This window comes from Mesoplodon bidens (assembly GCF_964165515.1).
Source record: "Mesoplodon bidens genome assembly, chromosome: X".
NCBI classification, from domain to species: domain Eukaryota; kingdom Metazoa; phylum Chordata; class Mammalia; order Artiodactyla; family Ziphiidae; genus Mesoplodon; species Mesoplodon bidens.
The window spans coordinates 99,955,691-99,980,560 of record NC_138163.1 but is presented as its reverse complement, the minus strand read 5'-3'; positions in this window follow the sequence as shown (position 1 = coordinate 99,980,560).

The window sequence follows — 24,870 nt, the reverse complement described above, 5'->3', positions numbered from 1 at the left end:
CACTCGCAAGCTCTACATGGCAAGATGAGGAATCTTTGACTTATTTTCTAAATAAAGTTAAAAGCAAGGCTGTCAGATAAAGTGATGCAAGGGAGCAGAACTGACTAACCTCTCCATTAGATATAGGAGGCAGTCACAGTGCCTGCCTGGGCCCACAATACTTTTAGGGGCCCACGAAAATATTTTAATTTTAATTTCTTTTGAAATCAGAAGGAAACAAATGAATATGGCAACAATGAATATATAATAATGAATCAACCTGGGATTATATTTGTCTTTATTCCAACTCAGTGGTAAAACATAATTTTTAGGTTTATTTTTTTAATAGAGGAAGAGACTCATGAAGGCAAAAGTGTCTATGGGTCACAAAAATCATAATATAGTCCTTTTAGGGAGAAGGAGGTATAGGAAATGTGAAAAGTGGGTAAAGTGTGAAACATCCTTGTGGGCAGTGTGAAAACAGCTTTGGGAAAAAAAACAGCTTTAGAGTTTTGGTAAGACTGCTGGGTGTTATTACATGTGCACTTGGGGTTGGTATTCACCAATTTATGGGCATACTAACTAGTGCTGTAATTCCCTAGTAAAGCTCAGCTGCATGGACATGGCACAAAGCAGGCAAATGTTTGGGATTTTCTAGCACTGACCATTTGGAGTAAGGGAGAGAGAAGTAAAGTAGATCAGAGAATTTGCAAAAGAATTTATATGATTATGAACTGAGGGGGCTAAACTGAACAAAGAGTGAATAACAGAATGGAGCCTTTGGAACGAGATGGAAAAGTCAATGAATTAGAGATTCCAATCAGGTTGAAAAAAATTAACACATGTGTTCTGATTTGTGAGATTTGGGGAAGCCAGCATGTGTCCAACTATCTACTGCAGCATACGTCAAGAGCTCAAAAAATTTGACCTTATAGATTAGTTACTCTGGGAGTTGCCAGAGTCATTTTGTCAATTTGTCAAACTTGCCAATTTCTCAGTTAAAATGCAGACATTATTAAGAAAGGAAAAAACCATATTCTTTTTGGTTAGCACCTTAGGTTATAACTAGTTGTGATTAAGATCCAATAGGGAATAGGACCTTGAATGTGGGCCTAGGAAGCAGGCCAATTCAAACAAAGATCTATTTGCCAAAAATCAATTCAACTTGTAGAATGGCCAACACGACAAATTGCCAACTGCAGTATAATTGATTCACCAAAAAAAATTTCTGTTTACTAGTATAAAATTTGTAGCAATCTGTGTCGAATGAGACAGTTCACCAGCCACTGAAGATTTTCTAAAGTTTAATTTCAGTTAATATAGTTTAGCTTGGGTTTCACTTTTAATTTGCTGCAGCCATTTTACCACAGACATTTTACAGTAGATTTGTCAGTCTAACTCAGTTGAACCTCGTTTTCTTGGGCGATTCACATTTCAGAAATGGAGCACTTTTCATCTGCTTATTGGGAGACAGTTTTCCAAGGCTCTCTCATGTTTCTGTACATCTTGTAAGCAAGATAAGCATCTTGTAAGACAAGACTGTCTTTGTTCTGGGCTGTCTTTTCAAGGTTATTTATATAGTGAACAGTGTCTCCCTCCTAAGCAAAGGGCAAGAATGTTTACTTTCCATTTCAAAAGATTTGGGTTCCTAAGCTCAGAATTCTTCTCCTGTAATACAACCCACTGCCTGTGTGTGGGTATCACCTGGCCCTCTACCCATCACCTTGTGGGAATTGGGGCTCCAGGAACCTGCTCAAAAATGCTGATAATCTAGCTGCCGCTGTTTCTTTGAGTAATAAATTGCACTTCACTTCTGACCTAAGAATCTTGTGTCTTATACTGGCATCCATGAAACTGTGTCAGACTAAGTTTTTAGATCACGAGTGGAGTGAAATCTCAGACACTTCCTAGCTCTTGACACTGCCCAAAACACATACAAAATATTCATTTTTATCAAGCTAGTTTAAAAAGTCTGAATTAAAATAATTACAAAATACTAGAAACAATTAAAAATACGTTGGATGAGCAAATCCCTCTACCTTGGTTCTGAAATCTTTGATATTTGAGATATGAGCAACAGTTGTAATTTGAAATACACAAGTAATTCTCAATTTAAAAGGTCATATATACAAAGTATTGAAAAATCTAGAATTCATTAAACTCTAGCTATCCATGATGAAAGGGAGGGGCAAAACAGCTGCAGAAAAACTAAAACTAGATTCAATGAAATCTTTATATCAGTAACCTAAACTGCACAAAAATCTGCAAAAGCTGCTACAACCATCCCAGCCAATTTGAACTGCTATAAATTTTGTAAATGGTTAAATGAATCAGATTTTTTAATAATTTGGTAAATTTGACAAATTTCTCATTCATTGACTTGACCTAGGGGGAAAGGGAAGGGTCAGAGAACTTGGGGAGGTATGGGAGGCACCAAGGCAGATGTCCCCAACTGCATGGTTTAATCAAGAACACTAGCCTGTGGCCAAGAGAATTTTCATAGACAGATGAGTACTAGCGTCACTTGGCCTTTCTACTTGGAAGTTGGTACAAAATAACTGTTCCATCCAATTAAAACAATCACATCTAGTAGAGGCTCTAGTGATTAAGAGCTGACGTTTTGCTGATCTGGGTTCAAGACCTGGTTTTTACAATTTTGACTAATCTCTTGGAGCCTCAATTTCTACATCTTAAAAGCAGAGCTAAGCATAACACTTGTTTCTCAAGGGTGTTGTGAGGATTAATTGAAATATGCATTTAAATTGCTTGGCATGAGAGCTGCCACACAGCAAGTGCTTAATAGTCTTAGTGTGAGATATTAGTAAAAATTAATTTTTTTGAATTGGAATTTCAAAGCATTTTTATCAAATATACTTATTTCCTTGCTTACTTTTGTGTTTTGGTAACTTTTTCTTTCAACATTTGGGGGAGAAAGGCACAAAGATTTAACACTTTCTAAAGGGCTAGATTAATATTGGGTGAGATTGACGTGTTTTAGAGAATCCAAATACTGCATACCACTTTAGATTCACAACAAATGAATTTTTGCAAAGACTCTGTCTTTTAATTATTAAACCACTATGTATTAAAAGGAAATTAATCCATGTGGTATTTTTGATCCATTTGCACTTAATTAATAAAGATATGGTGTTCTAAAAAGTATTTCATGTTCAAGCAGTTGTTTACCTCCTACTTTCTTATAAGTTACACTTTCCTTTTGAAGGCTTACTTTTGGAAGTGGAGTGATATGGCAATTAATGTTTACCTAAAATAAGTCCACTTTACTTTAAATACTTAGTGCTGTAGAGCCAGGTAAATAACGTGACTCAGTATCCCTAGAGGTAGAATTATTGTCTTTATTGTCATTATTGTCAAATAGACAACTTTTGGAAGGGAGAAGATTACCCTCAGGTGAATCCTGCTACCTTCTCCCAGCTGGAAATTGGTGAAAATTGGGGCAAGTCTGGGTACTGCTATTATTTCAATTACTACTGTTACTGGGTACAATTTATTGAGCGCCTACTATGTGATAGGCACCTAACTTACATTTACTTATAATTTAGTTCTTGTAACAACCTTATAATGTAAGCATTATTATTGTACTACCTTTTTGCTGATGAGGAAGCAGGCTTAGGGTTTAAGGAACTTGCTCAAAATTATCCAACTTATAAGTGCCAGAGCAAGATGTTGAACATTGAACCCTAGGTCCATCACTTTGTGCTTCAATTGGGCCTGAAAAAACTTTGGTCCCAGATCATCAGCATTCTGGCTATATCCCAGGAGTGGCCTGAGTTAAGCCAGAACCAGAGCAGGGAAGAGACTGGACCCAGGAAGGCCGGAGAAAGCAAGATATGAAAAAAGAAGGTGTGTTGTAAGATCCTAAGGAACTGAACTATGTCAGTGTAGGTGGGTTGATGTGTAGGGTCCAGATTTGAGATTTATGTCTGATGATTGATTGGATGTATATGTGAGGGTGTGATATTCTGAATGGATCCAAAATTTATTATAGGGGTGGTTAACTGTAACTCCATTAACAGAGATAGAAGATGGTGGAGGAGCAGCAATTCATGGCAATGTGAGCTTTCTGACTGTAATGCAATTGACTTAGGAATCATTTACAGGAAGATAACTACACATAATTTTTAAAAAGATTTTTGAAAATGAAGAAATATAGCTCATACTAACTATTGGTCAATGAAGAAATCATAATGGAAATTAGAAACTATTTAAAACTGAATAATAACTGAAATTTTGTATAGCAAAAGTTATGAGATGCAGATAAAGTGATATATAAAGTAAAATTTAGACCTTTAAATGCATATATTAAGACAGAAGTCTGAAACTGATCTCAGTAAAATAAACAGAAGTAAATTATAAAAGAGGAAAAATTTAAAATAAGAAAAAAATTAATGAAATAGAAAAAATATAGAGATCAACAAAACGAAAAGATGCTCCTTTGAAATGACAAATAAAATTTATAGACCTCTGATGACACTGTGTAATAAATCAAAAGGATAAGGAACAAATAACCAATCCTAAGAATAAATAAAAGATATTTACTATGATGTATGAAGCAAACATTGGTAGAACTGAATAGATAAATAGACAAAACCACAATTACAGCTAGCGACTTCAAAAGCCCTCTCGTAAAAACTGATAAAACAGCTAGATGAAAATCAGCAAGGATATACGACTCAATAATACCATCAACCAACAGGATCTAATTCACACTTATAGAATACTGAATACTCCACCCCACAACAGTAAAACACATTATTTTCAAGTGCCTATGAAATATTCATCAAGATAAACCATATTCTGAGTCATAAAACAAACCTCAACAAAATTTTAAGTTGAAATTATACACTGTATGTTCTCTGACCATAAAGGAATCACACTAAAAATCAATACCAGATAGCAGGAAAATCTCTAAACACTTCAAAATTAAACAAAACACGTTCCAATAACTCATGAGTTATAGAGGAAATCTCAAATGAAATTTAATTAAATGAAAATACAACATATCAAAATATGTATAATGCAACTAAAGCAGTGCTGAAAGGGACATTTATAGCACTAAATACTTACATTAGAAAGAAGGAAAAGTCTCAAATCAATAATTTAAGTTTGTACCTCAGGAAACTAGAAAAAGAAGACAAAATAAAGCAAAACAAGTGGAAGGAAGAAAATAAAACAGGTAGCAGAACTCAGTGAAATAGAAAACAAGAAAACAAATGAGAAAATCAATGAAACAAAAAGCTGTTTCTTTGAAAGATCAATAAAATCAACAAACCTCTATCAAGAGTTACAAAAATAGGGCTTCCCTGGTGGTGCAGTGGTTGAGAGTCTGCCTGCCAATGCAGGGGACATGGGTTCGTGCCCTGGTCTGGGAAGATCCCACGTGCCACGGAGTGGCTAGGCCCGTGAGCCATGGCCACTGAGCCTGCGTGTCTGGAGCCTGTGCTCCACAACGGGAGAGGCCACAACAGTGAGAGGCCCGCGTACCGCAAAAAAAAAAAAAAAGAGTTACAAAAATAAAAAGAGAGAAGACCCAATCACCAACACCAAAAATAAAATCAGATATCACCTGCAGCCATTAATAAGGATAAGAGAATATTACAAACAACTTTATACACATAAATTCAACAACTTCGATGAAATAGACCAATTCCTCAAAAACAACAGGTTATCCAAACTCAACCAATATGAAATGGATCATCTGAGTGGCCCTATAACCATTAAAGAAATTGAATTTGTAATTTAAAAACTCCCCCCAAAAGAAATCTCTTGGTTCAAATGTTTTCACTGAAGAATTCTATCAAACATTTAAAGACTTAACACCAAATTTATGTAAGCTCTTCCAGAAAATAGAAGAGGAAGGGATGCCTTGTAATACATTTAATGAGGCAAGTATTACCTTGATATTAAAACCAGACAAATCAGTCCAAAAAAGAAACTATAGACCAATATCTCTCATGAACTTCGACACAAAAATAGTCAAGAAAATATTTTTAGACAGAATCCAGCAAAGTCTAAAAAGAATTGTTACATCATAGCTATATTATTATAGTTTTTTATTGCTGCTGTAACAAATTACCACAAACTTACTGGTTTAAAACAATACATATTATTTTATAGTTCTGTAGGTTAGAAATCCAACATGGGTCTCACTGTGCTAAAATCAAGGCATTGGCTGTGTTACTTTTTGGAAGCTTTAGGGTATATGCTGTTTCCTTGTCTTTTCAGCTTCCAGGTATGGCCCACATTCCTTGGATCATGGTCCCTTCCTTCATCTTCAAAGCAGGCAACATTGCATCTCTCTAACCATTCTTGGTAATCAAATCTTTTTCTGATCACAGCTGGGAAATGTTCTCTGCTTTTAAGAATTCAGGTGATAAGACTGGGCCCACACTAACTATCAGATATAATCTCATCTCATGATCCTTAGCCTTAATCTCGTCTGCAAATTCCCTTTTGCCATGTAAGTAACATATTCACAGCTTCATGGGGATTAGGATGTGGACATCTTTGGGGCCCATTATTCTTCCTACCTTAACTCCCAAGTAGGATTTATTCCATGTATGGCAATCATTGTAATCCACTACATCAGGGCTCCCCAACCACCGGGCCGAGGACGGGTACTGGCCCCCGGCCTGCTAGGAACTGGGCCACACAGCAGGAGGTGAGCGGCGGGCAAGCGAGCGAAGCTTCATCTGCCACCCCCCATCACTCCCCATTGCTCACATTACCACCTGAAACATCCCCCCCACCCCACCTCCGTCCATGGAAAAACTGTCTTCCACAAAACCGGTCCCTGGTGCCAAAAAGGTTGGGGACCGCTGCACTATACCAAGAGGCTAAAGAAGAAAAATCACATGATCATATCAATTGATGCAGGAAGGGTGCTGGGCAAAATTCAACACCCATTCATGATTTAAAAAAAAAAATCTTAGTGTTGCGGTCCATTCTGGCTGCTATAACAAAATACTATAGGCTGGGTGGCTTATAAGCAACAGAAATTTATTTCTCACATTTCTGGAGGTTAGGAAGTCCAAGATCAAGGCACCAGCATGACTGGGGGAGGAGGGCTTTCATGCTGTTTCATAGCTGGTGTTTTCTCATTTTGTTCTCACATGGTGGAAGGGGTAAGGGATCTCTGTGGGGTCTCTTTTACAAGGCACTAATCCCATTCACAAGGGCTCTACCTCATGATTTAAGCAACTCCCAAAGGCCCACATCTTAATAGCATCATCTTTGGGGATTAAGATTTTAACACAGGAATTTTGGAGAGACACAAACATTCAGACCATAGCACTTAGCAAACTAAGACTAGGGAAGAACATCCTCAGGTTGCTAAGGAGCATCTACAAAACACAGGTAATCTCATACTAGAGAGTAAAAGATTGAATAATATATCCTTAAGATCAGGAACCAGATAAGGGTGGCTACTGTCACCACTTATATTTGATATAGTACTGGAAGTCCTAGCCAGTACAACAAGGCAATAAAAGGATATAATAAAAAGATTCATATTCAGAGCATATAAATACTCTTGCAAATGAATAAAAATCAAACCACCAAGAAAATGTTTATTATTTTCTTTGCAAAAGAGCAAATGCAAATGGCCAAATAACATAAGGAAAGGAGCGTATCATTAGTAATCAGGGAAAACCATAATGGAATACCAATGTAGAAACTCTATAGTTGCAAAATTTATGAAATCTGACAACATCAAGCATTGGTGAGGTTGTGCTAAAATGGGAAGTTTCATACACCACTGATGGGAGTGTAAATTTGTGTAATTACTTTGCCGAAGTGTTTGACACTCTCTAATAAGGTTGAAAATATATACCTTAATCTCAGACACTTGTGTACCAGGCTATATGTTCAAGAGTATTCATGCAATCTTTGTAATAGCACAACTTGAAAAAAATGTGACTTATCAATGTAAAGAATTTTTGTAGTATGTTTATACAATGGAATCTTATTAAGTAATTGAAAAATCAACAAATTAAAGCTATGCAAAATTACGTATTTCTTCTTACATACATAAAGCTGAAAGAAAGAAACATGTCACAAAAGAATTCATACACCATAATTCCACTTTATGAGGCTCAAACAGGAAAAAATAAACTATATTGTTTATAGATACATACATAAGTGGTAAAATTATAAAGAAATCAAATTATGACAAAAGTCAAGGAAATGAGTAATGTTGGGAAATAGGAGGGAGTTTTGATTGAGAAGAGCAAGGTAGAGTGCTTCTAAAGAACTGGCAATATTCAATTTCTTGACCTGGATAGTGTTTTACAATTATTTGTCAAACTGTATACATTTTATATACTTTTCTATATGTATGCTTTATTTCACAGTACTTACTAAAAGAAATCAAAATGTATAACAATTTCACAATAATAAAATATATTTTTAAAAGAAAATAACAACATCCAAATCAAAGACTTTAAAAAATATCAGAGTAACCCAAAGCAGAATAAAAACTAGTGAAGAACCAAATGTAAAATAGATAGCTAGTGGGAAGCAGCCACGTGGCACAGGGAGATCAGCTCGGTGCTTTGTGTCCACCTAGAGGGGTGGGATAGGGAGGGTGGGAGGGAGGGAGACACAAGAGGGAGGAGATATGGGGATATATGTATATGTATAGCTGATTCACTTTGTTATAAAGCAGAAACTAACACACCATTGTAAAGCAATTATACTCCGATAAAGATGTTAAAAAAAAAACTAGTAAAGATAAAAGCAAAAATTGGGTGACACCATCAAGATAGTGGAGTAGGAGACCCCAACCTCTATCTGTTCACCCAGATCAATTATTAGCTACCCATGAACCAAAACAAAACAACAAAAAGCAGCTCTGGGAGTGCTCTGGAGTCTACTAAAGACACTTCAACAACAGAGTGGAATAAAAAATTTGAGAATAACCACACAAAAAGGGAAGGAAGACAGCTTCATTTTGCCTGCATCATCCCATCCCACAAGCCATGGGCACTATTCAGCACCAGAGGAGATTCCCAGCTAAAAAGAGTTGTCACAGGGAAGGGAAGAGTGGTATGAGTGACCAGCTTCGCTAGCCCTTCAGGGCACTGCACAAAGGTTCTGCTTCAGTTTCACCCAACCCAGGGCTGACAGAGCAGAGGTGTCTGGAGACAGCAAGGAACAAGAACTAAAAGCAAGGGATACCAGTAGCAGTCATGCAGTGGGAGCAGTTGTGGTTCCAGTGACCTGCTCTGTAGACAAACCCAGCAGTTTTTGCCACTGAAAACACTAACGGCCAGCGCAGCTGCCAAAGACCACCTATTGATTACACTGGCTTTGCCGCACAGCTTTCTGCATTCCCTGATGCCCGCTGCCTGAGTCCCTCCCCCCTCCTTCTTCCTGCCCCCTGCATCCTCCAGAGTCCAGGAACTGCATTAGTAGCTGGCCAAAGCCTCTGCAGCTGTGCTAGAGCAAGACACCAGCCTAGATCCTTGTGGCTGACCCACACTGCTGTGCACCTACTTGAGGCTAGACCCTCTAGCTCTGCACCCACATGCCCCCCAGCCTGACACCCATCACTGGCCTCCACTGCTGTACTGCACACCTAGAGGGAGACATGCAGCCATGGGAGAGCATGCCAACAGCCAGGGTCCCCACAGCAGCTTGCGGGTTGGGATCAGGCCCTATCTTTTTTTTTTTTTTTTAAAAGAAGATGTTGGGGGGTAGGAGTTTATTAATTAATTTATTTGTTTTTGCTGTGTTGGGTCTTCGTTTCTGTGCGAGGGCTTTCTCTAGTTGTGGCAAGCGGGGGCCACTCTTCATCGCGGTGCGCGGGCCTCTCACTATCGCGACCTCTCTTGTTGCGGAGCACAGGATCCAGACGAACAGGCTCAGTAGTTGTGGCTCACGGGCCCAGCCACTCCGCAGCATGTGGGATCTTCCTGGACCGGGGCACGAACCCGCGTGCCCTGCATCGGCAGGCGGACTCTCAACCACTGCGCCACCAGGGAAGCCCCAGGCCCTATCTTTTATCACTGACCTGCAACACTGTGTTACCGGTAGCTAATCCCTCTAGCTGTACACCTGCATGCCACTGGCACAATCCCCACAACCAGCCTACACTGCTGTGCACCCCTGACAAGACCCAGCAGCCATAGTAGTGCACACCAACAACCAGGGCCCCTGCAGCTACCAGCGCTGCCTACCCTGGTGCTCATCACTACCCGTGTCTGCAACCAGCACTTGCCACTCACAGTCACTTACAGCTGGCACTTGCAGCCAAGCCCGTGCATACCACAAGTTCTAGCTACTTCTGCTGCTTGCCCTGGTCCCTAGCTGCTGGACCTGGAGGCACTGATAAGGACCCCAATAGTCCTTGCAACCTCTACAGATCCTTGCAGGGCTTGCCAAGGACCATGCAGTTATTGATGCTGTGGACTCCAAAAGTCTGAGCTGATGAGCCATCATGTCACCCTAGACCCAGTGCTGCCACATGCCCCTGCACTTGGGCCCAGTACCACTAGGCCTGGGGTCCCAGCAGGCTCCAACATGCCCTACATACAGGTGACAGTCTTCCTGCAATGAAGTCAGTCCATAAAGTCTGGAGGAGGTGACTGCTTCTTCAAATGTGCAGACACCTACACAAAGCTATAGGGATCACAAAGAATCAGGGAAACATGACACTAACAAAGCAACATAGTAAACTTGCAGTAACTGATCTCAAAAATTGGAGATCCAGGAATTGCTGGACAAAATATTCAAAATAACAGTATCCTTAACTTCATCTTAATAAAAAAGTTCTGTAGCCAGTATGGCAAAATAACTTTTAAACCTAAGTTCTGGGTGGTCGGTATCTAGATGTATGTTGTATTGTTTTCTGAACCCTTCTGAGTATTTAATAGCTTGTGTCTATAAATGTTATTCATTCCCTAGAAAGATGCTACAATGGGACTGACTCACTAAGTCTAACAACACAGACAGCTTTTCCTCCAACAATTAGAGTATGTTATTGTTTTTTTCATTTTTAAAATCAAATGAGGTAGTTGCTTTGCTTTTAGTGATCCTGTTTTATATATATATATATATATATAACTTTAAAGGTATGATCATATTCAGTGGGCTAAGATGCTTCCATGATGAGAGGTAAGCAGTATCTGAGACAGGCAGAGAGAAGAAAAATTTCTAACCCCACATATCATGCTTACTCCATGGCTTACTCTTTTTGACTGGAATGGGGGTAGAAACATGCAAAATCTTTCAAATCTTTCTTCTTCCCCCGTGCCCTTTATCTGTCCCTCTCTTTTGTTTCTCCTGGCTTGTGGGTTTCAGTTCATTTAAATCCCATTTGTGAATTTGTTTCCTACCCAATACCAACTGCATATATTTACAGAAATTAAGAGGAGATCTGAATCAAAGGACCTCAAAGTCTAACCATGCTTCACCAATAGCAAACTGCTTTTTTCTGGGCAACTCTCTCAATATTTATTTAATTTTCATCCAGAAAATGAAAGATTTGGATTAAATAGTCTCAGATCTAAATGTGTTTAGAAGAACAAAGGTGATAGATGGAGCAGGACATAAACATTTTATGTAACTTGTGAAAATGTAAAAATTTCAGTAAAATATGTGTGTTTTCAATTATGTGATAAATTAGGTAGCTGATGTGGTTAATTTTTTCTCAGAGTGGAACACAATCACCTGTTTGTTCTAGTAACATGTACACACAATCTATGTTAATCTGACTCAATTATGCAGCCCCCAATATAACATTATCCACACACTGAGACTCTTAAAAGTTCTTCTTGACAATGATAAAATTCACCTCTTAGGAAGGAAAAATAAATCTTTGTATAATCCAGATGCCAGATGCAGCTCTCATCCATAAGCCTTGAGTGTGTTTTTTCTCTGAGCTAAACTTGACGCAATCTTGGCCTCTTAACCAACCTCTACAAGAAAGCCAATCATACAAAATATTTCCTAGGTTTTATGGAAGATTTTGTGGGGCTGCGGGGAAGAATCAGGTTGGATAACATACAGTATCTTGTGTGAATACTCCCAAACAGAACCACCTCTCCTCTAAGTCTCTTCTTTGAGGTTTCAGCCACTGGCTCTCTCTCTTTCCCCAAACTTTGCCCCAAACAGTGCTTGGTTAGCTCCTCCTCCTTGGAGGACTCTGGTCCTTGGAGACTCTCTCCTCCCTCTCCGTATCCTTATCCAAGTATCTTCTCAACAAAGCTGGGCTGTGCCTACAAAGAAATTCTTCTAGACACTAACATCAAATTTTCCACATCTAGGCATTTGCAAGCAAAGTTCCCTTGCTTGTTGAAGACTGTATTTAATGTGGAAGCAGGCTTTTTGGCTCTAAGATCTTAATTATGTAAAAGCCTTCGACTCATGTCTGCAGGAATTATGCCCCAATACAGCACATTCAGCAGACCTTCCAGGCTATCTCCTAGGCACAAAATTTGTTAGCTGACACTGAAGTTTCCTTGGACCCAGAGCCCCTAATTCCATCAGAACGTGATCTACTCAGAAGGCCAGCTTTCCTACTCCATCCAAACTCGACTGGAAAAATATCTACTTAATTAGAAGGAAAAATAGGTAAGTGGTTAACATTGTGCAAGTATAATTTTCTCAGATGATTAGACACTTTTTCTTTTAAAATGAATAAATAAAATGGAAAGAGGGGCAGAATAATAATGATACAGGTTTTACCTTTTAAAATGTTGAATAAAATTAGCATAATTTCCCTTTTTTTAAGCTACAGTAGATAGAAAGCACATTATAGACACTGTAGGTGGAGATGTGGGTGGACACATAAGAGGGGTAATGAGGGAGCGTTGAAAATACAGCTGAAATAATGAGCATGTAATATGAAGAACAGCAGCAAAGATCAGGCTGGAGGATGGAAGAATGCCTGCTTTGATTATAGACAAAAGGGATGGAGAACAGAAAATAAGAGGGAACCGTTCAGCTGAGCTGAGAAACTGGGGCAGCCTGGACCAATGGAGCTGGATATAGATGGGAAGAGAACAGGGGATACTTCACCATTGACTTGGGTTTAAAAAATGATAACCTTGTGCTTAAAGAGGAGGAAAGCACAATAATATCATTCATTAAAGAATCTAGTTTTATCTATATTAACCCTGATGGAAACAGAAGCTATACAACTTGCTTCCATTTGAACTGGAGCAACCTTGTTAGAATATAGGACATTGGGGCATCCCTGGTGGCGCAGTGGTTAAGAATCCACCTGCCAGGGCCTCCCTGGTGGCGCAGTGGTTGAGAGTCCGCCTGCCGATGCAGGGGATACGGGTTCGTGCCCCGGTCTGGGAGGATCCCATATGCCGCGGAGCGGCTGGGCCCGTGAGCCATGGCCGCTGGGCCTGCGCGTCCGGAGCCTGTGCTCCGCAACGGGAGAGGCCACAGCAGTGAGAGGCCCGCATACCGCAAAAAAAAAAAAAAAAAAAAAAAAAAGAATCCACCTGCCAATGCAGGGAGCACCGGAAGATCCCACATGCCGCAGAGCAACTAAACCCGTGTGCCACAACTACTGAGCCCACATGCCACAACTACTGAAGCCCACGTGCCTAGAGCCCGTGCTCTGCAACAAGAGAAGCCACCGCAATGAGAAGCCCGTGCACCGCAACAAAGAGTAGCCCCCCGCTCGAAGCAACTAGAGAAAGCCTGTGCACAGCAACTAAGACCCAATGCAGTCAAAAGTAAATAAATAAAAATAAATAAATTTATTTAAAAAAAAGAATATAGGACATTGGGTTTGATGGTCATTCTGTCCACCCCACTCAAAGTATGGACAACACAACTCTTGACACACACCCTTACTGCCCCATTCATTTTGCAAATGAGGAAACAATGGCCCAGTGCAGTCTTGTAGAAGTGATTTTTTAACCTTAGAGCTTTGAGAAGCAGACAACCAAACCTCCATGTGTGATTTCTACAGAAAGGGCTCTGCTGCTTGACATATAGCAGAAACTGAATCAAGATATTATTAACATGATTGAGGTAATTGATCTAGATTTTCTTTTTTTTTTTTTTTTAAATTTATCATTTTATTTTATTTTTTTTCTCTTTTTTTATTTTTTTAATTAGTTTCTGCTTTATAACAAAGTGAATCAGTCATACATATACATCTGTTCCCACATCCCTTCCCTCATGCATCTCCCTCCCTCCCACCCTCCCCATCCCACCCCTCCAGGCGGTCACATAGCACCAAGCTGATCTGCCTGTGCTCTGCGGCTGCTTCCCACTATCTATCTACCTTACGTTTGGTAGTGTATATATGTCCATGCCTCTCTTTCGCTTTGTCACAGCTTACCCTTCCCCCTCCCCATATCCTCAAGTCCATTCTCAAGTAGGTCTGTGTCTTTATTCCCGTTTTGCCCCTAGGTTCTTCATGACATTTTTTTTTTAAATTCCGTATATATGTGTTAGCATACGGTATTTGTCTTTCTCTTTCTGACTAACTTCACTCTGTATGACAGACTCTAGGTCTATCCACCTCATTACAAATAGCTCAGTTTCGTTTCTTTTTATGGCTGAGTAATATTCCATTGTATATATGTGCCACATCTTCTTTATCCATTCATCCGATGATGGACACTTAGGTTGTTTCCAGCTCCGGGGTATTGTGAATAGAGCTGCAATGAACATTTTGGTACATGTCTCTTTTCGAATTATGGTTTTCTCAGGGTATATGCCCAGTAGTGGGATTGCTGGGTCATATGGTAGTTCTATTTTTAGTTTTTTAAGGAACCTCCATACCGTTCTCCATAGTGGCTGTACCAATTCACATTCCCACCAGCAGTGCAAGAGTGTCCCCTTTTCTCCACACCCTCTCCAGCATTTATTGTTTCTAGATTTCTTGATGATGGCCATTCTGACTGGTGTGAGATGATATCTCATTGTAGTTTTGATTTGCATTTCTCTAATGATTAATGATGTTGAGCATTCTTTCATGTGTTTGTTGGCAGTCTGTATATCTTCTTTGGAGAAATGCCTATTTAAGTCTTCTGCCCATTTTTGGATTGGGTTGTCTGTTTTTTTGCTATTGAGCTGCATGAGCTGTTTATAAATTTTGGAGATTAATCCTTTGTCAGTTGCTTCATTTGCAAATATTTTCTCCCATTCTGAGGGTTGTCTTTTCAATGGATGTTTACAAACTAGTAGATGAATATGAATTTGGCATTTCTTAGCCTGATCTGTGCCAGGCATAGTGTTTAGATGGTACCATTGTTTCAGCTACAAATCTGGGAAGTCCAGGAGTTGTCTGTACGATATTTTTCTCTCTCAAAACCTAGGCTGTTAGATGGCAAAGTCTCAGGTCCAATATGGATCCTGGGATGTCATCCTTCCAGCCAGCTCTCTCTGCATCTCCCAGGCAGTGGACCCACTCTCTAACCTCTCTCCCTGCTCAGGATCGTCTTCTCACTCTCTTCTAAGACTTTCTCACATCCTATCTACACCTCCTTTACCCCTTCCCATATTCCCTACTCTTTTCTTTTCAACGTGGTTGCCCTTGATGGTTATTGAGAAGAACTTTGATTTCTCAGCAAATATGAAGCCCGAATATCCATTAATCTAAAAAAGTTGAATCTCCTTTACTCAAGGACAAGAATCATTCTTCTCCAGAAACATAACTAATTGTTTGGTATCCCCCTAGAGATTTTTCTTCTAGAGAAGAGGGACCTTCTATATATATTAGGATAAACAACTCTAATGCAGCCAAATAAATAAGTAAAAGGTGAAATTTTCCCTTAAAACAAAGTAACTCCTTGCATCCTGCTCAAAGATCTGCTTCTTCCCATGATAGATAATCTGTTATTGGTATCTATCTTAGAACATGCAAATACCAACCTGCGGCATATAGCTTGTCCCCACATCAGCCTCTCTGGAGGAGTTCTGGCTGTGCTTAATAACTCGCCTGAGATTGTGCTGCTCTCAACCACCTTATCTAATGAAGCCCCCCCCCAATTAGTCTTTGTAACAGCACATTATTTGTTCCCTTTATAGCACCTGAAATTATCGTATTTGTCTATTTTCTTGTACTTAAATTTTCCTTGCGCTCCATCAGGGCAGTAACTATATTTCTCATGGTTTTTTTGTGTGTGTTTTTTTTTTTTTGCGGTATGCGGGCCTCTCACTGTTGTGGCCTCTCCCGTTCTGGAGCACAGGCTCTGGACACGCAGGCTCAGCGGCCATGGCTCACGGGCCCAGCCGCCCTGCGGCATGTGGGATCTTCCCGGACCGGAGCATGAACCTGTGTCCCCTGCATCGGCAGGCGGACTCTCAACCACTGCGCCACCAGGGGAGCCCTCTCATGGTTTTTGTGTCATCCCCAGTGACTGAGTTTCTGGCACATAGTAAGTACTCAATAAATACTTGTTGAGTGTTTGGGTAAGTAGCCTAATATGAGCTTGGTAATCTGCATTCTGCCACTCAAAGGCAGCTCTCTAGAATAACAACTCATCAGAAGCACCAACAGCCACCTGGACTGAGGATGCTGGGCTGAGTCAAGAGGTTGTCTAACCTCCTTTGGGCAGGAAACTTACCCTTACCTCACCTATGGTAGACTGAATCAGTGACACCAGTTCTTCACCCTTCCTATCCTCACCCTTTCTGTGGCCTTTAATTTTAGACTCAGTCATGTCTTGCTTTGGCCTACATGGGCAGAAATGATGCTGGGTCAATTCTGAGCCTAGGCCTTAAGAGGCTTTGCACATTTCTGTCAAGAGCTGAGCTGAACTGGAAACACTTGAGCTTCCAGGTAGTCTATTAAGATAACAAGCCAAGATGAAATAACAGTCAAGCATTTAATCACTTACTGTGATAATATAAGCAAGAGACTAAACAAGAGAAAGTGGAAGCTGCCCCAATGTTCCATTTCTACCATGCAAGAGTACCAGGTGAAGGTCAGGTGTGTCAGCAGATGGGAGCAATCATCTCACTGCTGAGGGAACCCCAAACAAAAGACTCCGGCTGTTTTATGGATCTGGGGGTTTGAGGAAAGAAGAGAAGAAAAGGTTAAAAGTGGAAAAGTACTGAATACTGAGTAAGAGTGGAGAAAAATATCTTCAAGCCTCCCTGATAAAATATTATCAGTAGGGGTATCTAAGAGAGGCATTGGCTAAAGGCTTCTAATAAGGAGGCCTCTGAATGGAGGTGCCTTGGCCAGCAATGCAGTAATGCATAAGAGGATGGCTGGACTTGGGGCTTGGGTCCTTGACTACAACTCCCTTTAGAGACTACAATTCACTGTGCTCCAAACCTGGTGTGGGGAGAGTAGCTTCCCCTAATGAGACCTGCCAGGTAGAGCCTTTGTCATTGCCAGAGTGCTCAGGCCCAAAAGATCACATATGGATTTTTGGCCAGGAGCCTGACCTCTCAGTTTAGACTCGCCCTCATGGACCATGGTTATTAACATAAGAAGAGCTTCCTCTAGTAACTGCTGCCCCTTTAGTCTGGGGCCCAGAATGTATGCATATGCAGCAGAGTCATCCCTGTTGACCTGCAGACTTGCAGTTGGAAGCAGAGATGCCCTAGCCATGAGAGCATGAAGCAGAACAATCAAATGGAGCCCAGGCTACCTCAGCAGAGCCAATTTAACTGATCCACAGATCCATGATGATAGATGCTGGCTATTTTTTTTCTATTATTATTATTTATTTTTTGGGTCTTCATTGCTGTGCACGGGCTTCTCTAGTTGCAGCAAGCAGGGGCTACTCTTCATTGCGGTGCGTGAGCTTCTCATTGTGATGACTTCTCTTGTTGCGGATCATGGGCTCTAGGTGCGCAGGCTTCAGTAGTTGTGGCATGTGAGCTCAGTTGTTGTGGTTCATGGGCTTAGTTGCTCCGCAGCATGTGGGATCTTCCCGGACCAAGGATTGAACCCGTGTCCCCTGCATTGGCAGGTGGGTTCATAATCACTGCGCCACCAGGGAAGTCCCAGATGCTGGCTATTTTAAGCCACTGGAATATTTGTTATACAACATTACTGTGGCATAGCTAATAGATATGCTACCCTTTTTCCAGCCACTGTGGAAGTCCTTATTCCAATCAAAAATTACCAAGTATGCAAAGAAACAGAAAAATACCACTCATAGTGAGAAGAATAATCAATCAATCAATCAAGAGAAGCCCAGAAATGATATAGATTAGTAGACAAAGACATTTAACTTGTTAACATATATTCAAGAATCTAGAAGACCAATTGAACATGTTGAGAATGGAAAATAAAACCAAGATATAAATTGAACTTCTAGAGATAAAAAGAGCCCTAAAGGATATAGCTTTGTGGAACAGAAGATGCTAAAGTTGTCATTACTATGGATAGGGTAAGGATGGGTGATAAGGAAAGTTAAAGTTGGAGAGATGCACAGGGGCCAAACCCTGTAGTGTCTTAGGATAAGGACAAGAGGCTTTTAAACTGTAAAGAAGAGTTGGTTGAATGAGTAGATAGTGATGCCATTAATTAAGCTTTAGCAGTATAGGAGGAGAAGCAGATATTGATGTGAAACTGATATAACAAATTTAACCATTTAAAAGTGAACAATGCAGTGACTTTTAGTACATTCACAGTGTTGTACAACCACCACCTCTATCTAGCTCTAAAACATTTCCATCACTCCAAAATAAAATCCTGTTCCCAGTAAGCAGTTTCTCTCCATTCCCTCCTCTACCAGCCCCTGGAAACCAACAATTTGTCCTCTGTCTCTATGGATTTGCCTGTTCTGGATATTTCATATAAATGGAATCATACAATACATGAACTTTTATGTCTGGCTTTTTTCACTTAACATAATACTTTTGAGATTCATCCACACTGTAGGATGTATCAGTATTTCATTCCTTTTGATGGCTGAGTAATATTCCATTGCACATATATATGACAATTTGTTTATTCATTCATCCAGTAATGGACATCTGTTTTCATCTTTTGACTATTGTGAATAGTGATGTTATGAAATTGTGTGTACATGTATTTGAGTACCTGTTTTCAGTTTTTTGAGTATAAACCTAAGAGAAGAATTACTGGGTCATTTGCTAATTCTATGTTTAACTTTTTAAGGAACTGACAAAATGTTTTACATAGTAACAGTACTATTTTACATTCCCACCAGCAATGTATGAGGGTTCCAATTTCTCCACATCTTCACCAGCACTTATTATTTCCAGTTTTTTTTTGTTGTGGCCATCCTAAAGGGTATAAAGTGATAACTCATTGTGGTTTTAATGCTCCTAATGGCTAGTGACATTGAGCATTTTCTCATGTGTTTATTGGCAAGTTGTATATCTTCTTTTGAGAAATGTCTATTTAAGTCATTTGCCCATTTTTTAATTGGGTTGACTGTCCTATTGTTCTTGAGTTGCAAGAGTTCTTTACATATTCTGAATACTAGACCCTAATCAGATATATGATTTGCAAATATTTTCTCCCATTCTGTGGGTTGTCTTTTCACTCTCTTGGTAATATCCTTTGATGCAGAAAATTTTCAATTTCGAATAAGTCCAATTTATTTTTTTATTTTATTGCTCATGCTTTTGCTATCATATCTAATTATCCACTGTGCAAATCCAAGGTCATAAATACTCCTATATTGTCTTCCAAGTGTTTTATGGTTTTATCTCTTATATTCAGGTCTTTCACACATTTTAAGTTAACTTTTGTATGGTGTGAGACCAGGGGTCCAACTTAATTCTTTTGCACGTGGATATGCAGTTGTCCCAGTATCATCTGTTAAAGAGACAATTATTTTTCCATTGAATGGTTTTGACACCCTTGTTGAAAATCAATTGGCCATAGATATATGGTTTTATTTCTGGACTCTCAATTCTATTCCATTAATCTATACGTATCACTCTGTTTTGATTACTATAGCTTTGTAGTTAGGTTTGAAATTGGGAAGTGTGAGTCTTCCAATTTTTTCTTCTTTTTCTAAATTATTTTGGTTATTGGAGCCCCTTGAAATATCATATAAATTTGAGAGTTGGATTTTTCATTTCTACAAAAAAAGGCCACTAGAATTTTGATAGGGATTGCATAGAGAAGCAGATTTTAAGATAAAGCATGAGTTTGATTTTGAGCACAATGAGTTTTGGGTACTTGTGGGAAATTCAAGATACTTATCTATAAGGAATCAGGTATATGTTCTAGAGCTTAGGAGAGAGGTAGGAGTGGAGATGCATATTTGGGATATGAGTATGTATGAAGATGATAGATGAAGCCATGGCTATTGATGAGATCTTTTGGGAAGAGTATATAGAGGGAGAAGAAAGGAAAATCCTTGGATTGGCCAATATTAAGAAAGTGTAAGGGAAGAAGAGCCTGTGAAAATAATTTTATAAAAGAGGGATAATGGAGAAAGTAAGTGAACAAGAAAAGAGTGTTACAGTTGAAACCAAGAGAGGAGACAGATTTAATACAAGTAGTGTCTCATGTTGCAGAGAATTTATGACATAAGTCTGAAAAGCAGTAAATTGATTCGACAGTCATGAGGCCACTGGTGGCCTCAGGCAGGTCAGTCTGTGTGGACTGTGGAGGCTGAAACCTGGCTAGGGTATGTTGGTGCGTATACAGGAAGAGAGAAAGAGGGGGCAACAGAAGTTTGGAATATTGTTTTTTTAATATCTTGGCTATTAAATGAAGGAGAAAGATAGAGATAGTGCAAGAGGAGAATACAATGTTATTGGAAGATTTAGAGGCCACAGTAAAGTACCTCAAAGAGGAGAGAAGTTGAAAATAGAGAAGAAAAAGGGAGTAATGATTGGAATAAGGTCTTGGATATGTAGAAGATAAGGGGGATATGGAAGAATTTGCCTTGAGCAGGAGGAAGAACAGTTTCCACAGCCTACTCTCCTTCTTTAAAATGAATGATCAAACCTGAAGCTAAGTGCAGATAAAAATGACTCATAGGTATAGGGGGGGATTATGGAAGTTCAATACCTGATAGCCTTGATATTCTAGATGGAATAAGAGGTAAGTTCATCTGCACTAAAGAGATGAAGTACTTGAGGTTAGTGGAGCATCCATTCAGAGAAATAGGAGGAGAAGCTAGTCAGAAATAAGGTAGCAAATTAATAAGGGGTGCTGAGGGTCTAAGGGAGGTTGGATACCCTAAATATGTGGTAGCCTTAATTCATTCAAGGATGTGATGTTCAGCACTAACATTCAGCAGCCCAGATGTGGGAGCAGAAAAGGAAGATGGTAAGATTGATCTAAAGTTGAAAACTGTAAGAAGAATGTGGTAGAAAGACAATGGGCTTGATTTTGAGTACAAGGGTACAGTGGTTGAGTGCAACAGGGTCAAGGTTAGATAGGTGAGGAAGTGAAGCCAAACAGGGTTAAAGGACGGGGAATAAGATAGCTCTGAGGTCTCTGTGTGGGAGGTTAAAAAACTGAAGTAAGGGAGAGAAAAGACTGGATGGACAGGAGGATAAGATCCAGAATGGTACATCAGAATATAAGAGTTCAGAGGTGGAGCTGGATATTGGGGTCTAGGGTGTGATAATCAGAGTTGGGTCGCTGAGGTAGTGACAGGTCATGACTGCTGGTGTTTAGGATGTTTTAATAAACAGCCATGAGGCCGGGATGTTGGATGGGTTCACATGGATATAGAAGCTATCCAGCATGAAGACAGGACATGATGAAGAGAAGAAAGTAGCAAGCTGGTGTCCAGGCCCTTAATGAACAAAGGGAACGGGTGAAAGCTTCAAAGAGGGATAGGAAGAAGTATATACAGTTGACACAAACCTTAACAAGGGGAGGTTTCTTGCCCCAGGTTGGAGGAGTAATAATCTGCCAGTTTTATTGGGATGCTAGGAGACATAATCAAGCCACAGCTCATGATATGTGAATGTAGAAGAATCAGACTTCTCCATAGAAGAAGTTTCAGAAGAGGTGTTGTGCTCTGGGGAGAGCCAGGAGATAGTGCCTTGTTAAGAGGTTGAGAATATAAAGGGGGTTATTTAGAACAGAATAAGGGTCTCTGAGGAAATGATTGGAGGGAAATCAGCAGTGTGAGAAACATCCAGGTGCAATGAGAATAATGAATGATAATAATAACATATTGTCAGGTACCATACCAAGGGCTTTATGTGTTTATCTTATTTAATAATTACACTAATTCTACAATGTAGGTATTATCTCTCTTTTTCATATGAATAAATTGAGATTGAGGGCACTTAGAAACTTGTCTAAAGTTATGTATCTAAAAAGTCAGGGTCAGGTGTGTCTTCAGAATTTCAGATGGAATGTGGGCAGGGGGTATTTTGTGCCCTCAGAGAAGGAATGAGAGAGTGTGGTGGTAGAGAGATCAGATCTAGGGAGACACCTGTCCCCTTGGTTGGAGGGGCAGATTCATGGCTTTTTACATATGGCCCTAATTCTTATTATGTTTAAACAATCAATCTACATGGGTTTCTGGGGAGAAATATGAAGACAGGTTCATGTTGGGAAAAACTTTTTATTGGGAAGAAGACTTGGGAATGGCTTATTTAATGTATTCTCTTCTCCACATAATCAATGAGATGCTGGAAATTTCCTTCTGATTCAAACTTTTTCCAAAGCCACGACTTCAGTGTAAACAGAGATAATTAATCAAGGATCTGCTATCTGAGCTCTGGGAATGTAACAATAACAGGATTGTGGAGACAAAAAGTGATTCTTTCTTTAGTTTTTATGTCCCTTTCCCTCCCGCCACCAGCAGTGCCCCTCCCACAGCCTTCTGCTTTTTAGGTTTGTAAAGCTGTGGTAAAAGCTTCATCAGTACTCACTCAAATCCCTTCAGGTCTTTCTTACTGTTTCTATGCACCCCTTTGCTGGGTTTGGTGTGCTTTACCTCTAAAGGTTACATCTCAGACAATTCTGATGACTGCTTTCTTTGCCTGGGACAGCCTTTAGGCAGTGACTAATGGACATGGCAATATGAAAGCTCAGCCTGCTTACCTCATGCCAAGACAATTTGGAGGCATAATTTACATGGGAGAGTTCCCCTGAGGGTTCAGGCTGAATCTGTCCTCCATGAGATCTTGCCTAAAATTGCACCCTGGTTTGGCTTCTTCCCCTTCTCTGTCCTGCTTCCCTCACTTCTTTCCTAGTTTCTTCTGGGAGCACTTTAAAAATAAATCACACACATGAATCCTTAACTTAGGTCTGCTTCTGGGGAGCACAACTTAAGACAGGGAACCAGATAACTAATAAAGGGGAGTTCATTTAGACAGAAACTTTGAGAATAAATTTGAAAATGTAGTTTAACATGTAAACAAAAATACATGAACAACAACTAAAGTACTAAAATAAAGTATGGGTGAATTACTTCATAACTTAGACATGGAAAAAGCTTTTCTAACTATGACTTAAAATCAAGAAGAAATGAAAAGAAAAGATTGATAAATTCTACTACATAAAACTGAAAATAAAATTTTCTTGAAAAAAGCAACATAAGTAAAAAATGACAAAATGAAATTGAAAATATTTGTGTCTTATATCACAGACAAATGGCTAATCTTCCTGACATATAAAGAGCCATTAAAAATTGAAAGGACAACAAGGATGCACACTCTTGCCGCTTCTGTTCGACATAGTATTGGAAGTCCTATCCAGAGCAATTAGGCAAGAAAAAGAAATAAAAGACATCCAAATCAGAAAGGAAGAAGTAAAATTGCCTCTGTTGGTAGATGGCATGATCTTATATACTGAAAACCCTAGAGACTCCATAAAAGCTGTTATACCTAGTAAATGAATTCAGTAAAGTTGCAGGATACAAAATCAACATACAAAAATCAGTTGCATCTTTATACACCAACAATGAACTATCAGAAAAGGAAATTAGGAAACAATCCATTTACAATAGAATCAAAAAGAATAAAGTACTTAGAAATAAACTTAAGGAGGTAAAAGACTTGTATATTAGAAACTACAAAATATTGATGAAAGCAATTAAGTCACAAACAAATAAAAAGACATCCCATGTTCATGGCATGGAAGAATTAGTATTGTTAAAATGTCCATACTACCCAAAGTGATCTACAGATTTAATGCAATCCCTATCAAAATTCCAATGGCATTTTTTTTACAGAAATAGAAAAAACTATTCTAGAATTCATATGGAACCACAAAAGACCATGAATAGCCAAATCAATCTTGAGAAAGAAGAACAAAGCTGGAGGCATCATGCTTCCTGATTTCAAAATATATTACGAAGCTGTAGTATCCAAAACAGAATGTATGGTACAGGCATAAAGACAGACATATCAACATAAGGAATAGAGTAAAGAGCCCAGAAATAAATCCACACATACACAGTCAACTGATCTTTGACAAGGGCACCAAGAATACACAATGGAGATAGGATAATCTCTTCAACAAACGTTGCTGGGAAAATTGGATAACCACATGAAAAAGAATGAAATTTACCCTTTATCTTACACCATACACAAAAATCAACTGAAAATGAATTAGAGATTTAAATGTAAGACTCAAAACTGTAAAACCTCTAGAAGAAAACATAGGTGGAAATCTTCATGACATTAGTCTTGGCAATGATTTCATGGGTATGACACCAAAAGCACAGGCAAAATAAAAAAATAAAAATAATAAACAAGTGAGATTACATCAAACTAAAATCCTTCTTCATAGCAAGGGAAACAATTAACAGAATGAAAAGGCAACATACAGAAAGGGAGAAAATATTTACAAACCATATATCTGATAAGGAATTAACGTCAAAAATATATAAGGAACTTCAACTCAGTTGTAAAAAGCAAATAACCCAAGTAAAAAAAATAGGCTAAAGGACTTGAATAGACATTTCCTCAAAGAAGACATGCAAATGGCCAACAGGTATATGAAAAAATGCTCAGCATCACTAATCATCAGGGGAA